The sequence below is a fragment of the Theropithecus gelada genome, unplaced genomic scaffold (assembly GCF_003255815.1).
Source record: "Theropithecus gelada isolate Dixy unplaced genomic scaffold, Tgel_1.0 HiC_scaffold_216, whole genome shotgun sequence".
NCBI classification, from domain to species: Eukaryota; Metazoa; Chordata; class Mammalia; order Primates; family Cercopithecidae; genus Theropithecus; species Theropithecus gelada.
Window position 1 is genome coordinate 1 of NW_020258605.1, and position 5,140 is coordinate 5,140.

General features: G+C 54.6%; 1 pseudogene across 1 annotated transcript; it reads left to right on the forward strand.

Moving 5' to 3' along the window:
• The first annotated feature begins 3,605 nt into the window (after positions 1 to 3,605).
• LOC112617511 lies at positions 3,606 to 4,701 on the forward strand (annotated as a pseudogene). The gene has a single exon (XR_003117920.1). The product of XR_003117920.1 is annotated as an upstream stimulatory factor 2 pseudogene (transcript).
• The last annotated feature ends 439 nt before the right edge of the window (positions 4,702 to 5,140 follow it).

The window sequence follows — 5,140 nt, forward strand, 5'->3', positions numbered from 1 at the left end:
CGTTTCCGGGGTTCAAGTGATTCTCCTGCCCCAGCCTCCCAAGTAGCTGGGACTACAGGTGCCCGCTGTCACACCCAGCTAGTTTTTGTATTTTTAGTAGAGATGAGGTTTCACCGTGTTGGCCAGGCTGATCTTGAACTCCTGGCCTCAGGTTATCCACCTGCCTGGGCCTCCCAAAGTGCCGGGATTACAGGAGTGAGCCGCTGCACCCGGCCCCTTCTACTCAATTTGGATTCAGTTTGCTAGGTTTTGTGCTTTGGCTCCCCTGGCAAGCCCCAACCCTGGCTTTTTAAGGTGTTTTTTTTTTTTTTTTTTTTTTTTTTTTAATAACTTTTTTATTTTACAGGTTTTTTGTTTCACAGCAGGGATTGAGATGATTCTTTTTTTTTTTTTTTTTTTTTTGAGACGGAGTCTCGCTCTGTCACCCAGGCTGGAGTGCAGTGGCCGGATCTCTGCTCACTGCAAGCTCCGCCTCCCGGGTTTTTAGGCCATTCTCCCGGCTCAGCCTCCCGAGTAGCGGGGACTACAGGCGCTCGCCACCTCGCCCGGCTAGTTTTTTGTATTTTTTAGTTGAGACGGGGTTTCACTGTATTAGCCAGGATGGTCTCGATCTCCCGACCTCGTGATCCGCCCGTCTCGGCCTCCCAAAGTGCTAGGATTACAGGCTTGAGCCACCGCGCCCGGCCTGAGATGATTCTTAAGCTTTGTCTTTGCCTAACAGCGTTTAGAGTTGCCAGTTCACTCCAACATCACTTTAGCTACATCCCACTGGGATGTGTTGTGTTTTTGTTATTCAGTTTAAAGTATTTTCCAATTTTCCTTGTGATTTATTCTTTGACCTTTCTGTTATTTGGAGGCAGATTGCTTAATTTCCAAATATTTGTGGGTTTTCCAGATATCTTTTTGTTACTGATTTTTAATTTCTGTTATGGTCAGAGAACATACTCTGTATGATTTCAGTTCCTTGAAATTTGATGAGACTTACCCGATGGGCCTGAATGTGTCCTAGCTTGGTGGAAGCTTCTGGGGCATTGATGAGGACAGGTGTCTGCTGCCGTCAGGCAGAATGTCCCCCCAGGTCAGTGAGGTCAGGCTGGTTAAGTGTTCAGGTTTTCTATTCTGATTTTTTTTTTTTGTCTACTTGTTCTACCAATCATTGAGAAGGATGTCCATGTCTCTCACTATGTTTGTGGATTTGTCCATTTCTTCCTTCAGTCCTGGAAGGTTTCGCTTCTGAATTTTCTCTTTTTTTTTTTTGAGACAGAGTCTCTCTCTGTCACCCAGGCTAGAGTGCAGTTGGGTTCAAGCAATTCCCATGCCTCAGCCTCCCAAGTCCCTGGGATTATAGGCGCACACCACTATGCCTGGCTAAGTTTTGTATTTCTAGTAGAGCCGGGATTTCGCCATGTTGGCCAGGCTAGTTTCGAACTCCTGGCCTGGTGTGATCCGCCCTCCCAAAGTGCTGGGATTACAGGCGTGAGCCACCCCGCCTAGCCTCTGAATTTTAAGTGTCCTATGGAGTTACTGAAGTGCTTCTGTGGAATGAACGTGGCCTTGGTCCTGTATTTCAAATGTGCCATGATGGTGTTCCGAAGCCACAGGCTGGACAGCATCACCACCTGCTGAAGTCAGGGCCTAGACTCAAGGGCCTGGGCCTCTAGAGGAGGATCTGAAATTCACTATAGAACAGAGCACCCTGGTCCTGATGTGCGAGCAGACCACGCAAGGCCTTGACAACTGATCTTTACAACCTCTTCCCGCCCCTGCACACCCTGAAATGGTTTTCAAGCCAACATTTCTGGGATCTTCCCACCTGCCTGCCTTAGAGCCCTTCTCTCAGGAAGCAACCCAAATGTTTCCTGGATCTCTGAGGATTCGTCCCACCCCCATTCCCGTGCAGAGGCCACGGCTCGGCGCCTGGTGTTCCCGAGGCACTTTGTACCGTCTTCGGTGGTGACACATATGCTATGGGGTTAGTGCCACCTGCCCACAGTGGTGCTGCGAGTGCCAACGGGGCACAGTGGGGCTGCTTCCACCCTGGACCCCGGCCTGGCAGAGGGCCTGGCATACAGTAGGGCAGAGAGTAGGTGTGTAAGAAGTAAATGCGCGCTGGAGAGGATGTAGCTGCAGCCGGCGCCCAGCCCTTGAGAGGGCTGAGGGAAGGCAGAGGCCGAAACAAGGCCATCTGCCAAGTTCCTCCACGGACCCCTGGGCGAGGAGCGCTCTGCTGGGGACTGCGCCAGCGGTGTCTCCGGGCTTGGACTGTCAGCTCCGCTGCTGCTTTTGGCCAGAGTTCCCAAAGGCAGGTCTGGCTGTCTTTGGTGGGAGGGTTCAGCGCACCGTGATAGTAACAGGCGAGCAAGCAATCGCTGAGCCCAGTGCAGGGCCTGGACCATGCTCCATAGCGAGCTCTGATCTTCGGGTATTGGTTTTGGAGGAAAGAGGGAGCTCAAGGGTGGAAGAGGGGCCAGGGAAGAGTGGTCACGGTGGGAGGAGGAGAGTCCATGTCATTCGGGGGGTTTGTCACTCGGGCCTGAGTGGGAGGCACAGGAGGCAGGTAGAGGCCAGTCAGCGGCACACGGCCACAGCCCAGAGGGGTTTGCCGATGGGTGGGTCCAGCCTTCTAGAGGGAACGGCGGGGCCAGGGAGCAGCTGATCTCCGGGTGTGAGGGTAATGGGCAGGCTGTGGCCCACCCCTCCTTCTCAGGCTCACTGGACCCCAGCCTGGTATCCCATCACCATTATCCAAGGCTTTGAAAAGATCCCCGGCCTTCCTGCCGCATCTGCCCTAGCTATAGGCTTTGTTCCCCGCCGCCAATGCCACAGACAGCATGGGCCACCCTGGCAGGGGGCTGGGGTTCCGTGGGGTGGGAATTGGGGGTAGCTGAGCGTTCTTTCCTGTCCCCACGGTGCCTGGTGCTGGGGCTTGGCAGGCGGTGAAGGGTTGGGACAGCCTGGCTTTAGCAGGCCCTGGGTCAGGGGTCTCAGGCTCCGTGGCACACAGACCCCAGGCAGGTATCAGGATGGCATGTGGCCAGAGACAGGCTTGTGCTCTGTCTGGGGACAGCTGCTACCCGGCCGACACAGTTGGCGTAAGATGGTGGAGTTTTATGGGGTAAAATCACAAATCTGGGTTTTTTAAGTAAAATCTTCTATGAGTTGCCATCTCTGGCCTTCAGCATAGGGTTCGTGTCTTTCCTGGCCTCGTGGGCCAGGCCTGGGAGCTGCAGATACCAGTTGGGATCTGCCATTACCCTGTGGAAGGATTTTAAGCAGGGGTGAAACATGGTCAGACTTGGAATTAGAGATGAGGAAAAAAACAAAATCACGGTGCCCAGAGTCTCTGGGGACACTGGAGAATCCAGTGCAGGGGCCACGGGAGCCAGAGAGGGGCACTAGTCCTGTGAAGGGCGGCTCTGCCCATCCCTGCCTCCCAGTACGTGCCCACTGTGACCAGAGCTCCATTTCTCAAAAGAAGCCAGTGACGCCAATTACCATGAGAAATTTCTTTATTCTTAACCGTCGATTCAAATTTGTGCAAGTATGGCCGGGCAGGCCCGTAAAACGAACTCAAAGTGCCTGACCTTTGACGCCCGTCCTAAAAGCGTGTGTGGCACTGGAGGGCCCAGGTTTCTTTGTTCCTCTTGAGAAGCTGGGGTGGGGGCCGGCTGGGCTCAGGGTGCGGCCCCTCACTTCCCAGGGCTGTGGTCTCAGTGGGGCCTGCGCTGTGCCTGGGTGTCCTTGGGCTGAGCCTCTGCCCTGTGAGGACGGCCGCTCGGGCACGAGCCCTGTCAGCGAAGCCGTGGCTGTGGCTCTGTTTCCCGCAGTGGAGCGGAGGCGAAGGGACAAGATCAACAACTGGATCGTCCAGCTTTCGAAAATCATTCCAGACTGTAATGCAGACAACAGCAAGACGGGAGCGAGTAAAGGAGGGATCCTGTCCAAGGCCTGCGATTACATCCGGGAGTTGCGCCAGACCAACCAGCGCATGCAAGAGACTTTCAAAGAGGCCGAGCGGCTGCAGATGGACAACGAGCTCCTGAGGCAGCAGATCGAGGAGCTGAAGAATGAGAACGCCCTGCTTCGAGCCCAGCTGCAGCAGCACAACCTGGAGATGGTGGGCGAGAGCACCCGGCAGTGACGCCCGCCACCACCGCGCAGCCGCCGCCGCCCACGCCGGCCTCTGCTGCCCCCTTCCCCAGCCCTTAGCACAGAGAGGGACACACGCCCCTCCCCCAGCTGCGTTTTTTTATAGTAGATTTTTAACAAAAAACGGGGAGAAATAATGGATTTCTGTGGATACAGTGCCCACCGCCCTCCTCCACTTGGAAACGGTATCCTCCCTCCCCATCCATCTGTCTGTTGCCCTTCTCCCGGCCCTCACTAAGCCCCGGCACTTCTAGTGGTCTCACCTGGAGGCAAGAGGGAGGGGGACAGAGGCCCTTCCGCGTCCCGCTGCCTCCTGCTCTCTGGAGGTACTGAGACAGGGTGCTGATGGGAAGGAGGGGAGCCTTTGGGGGGCCACCCGGGGCCTGGACCTATGCAGGGAGGCCACGTCCCACCCCACCTCTTGTTTCTGGGTCCCTGCTCCCCTTTGGGTGTGTGTGTGTGTGTTTTAATTTTCTTTATGGAAAAATTGACAAAAAAAATAGAGAGAGAGAGGTATTTAACTGCAATAAACTGGCCCCATGTGGCCCCCGCAAAAAAAAAAAAAAAAAAAAAAAAGAACTTCAGGAGCACTGGGGAAAGAAGTTCTTAATGATAATGAGCAGTGCACATAAAAACTAAGCACACCCGGGGCAGGAAAGAGACCATGAGACTAAGAGTTCAGATGCTGGAGGCTGGGTGCAGCGGCTCACACCTGTAATCCCAGCACTTTGGGAGGCTGAGGTGGGCAGATCACAAGGTCAGGAGATCTAGACCAGCCTGGCCAATATGGTGAAACCCCGTCTCTACTAAAAATACAAAAATTAGCCAGGCGTGGTGGTGGGCGCCTGTACTCCCAGCTACTCAGGAGGCTGAGGCAGGAGAATCACTTGAACTCGGGAGGTGGAGCTTGCAGTGAGCCGAGATGGCGCCACTGCACTCCAGCCTGGGCGACAGAGTGAGACTCAAAACAGATGCTGGAGCCACCACACAG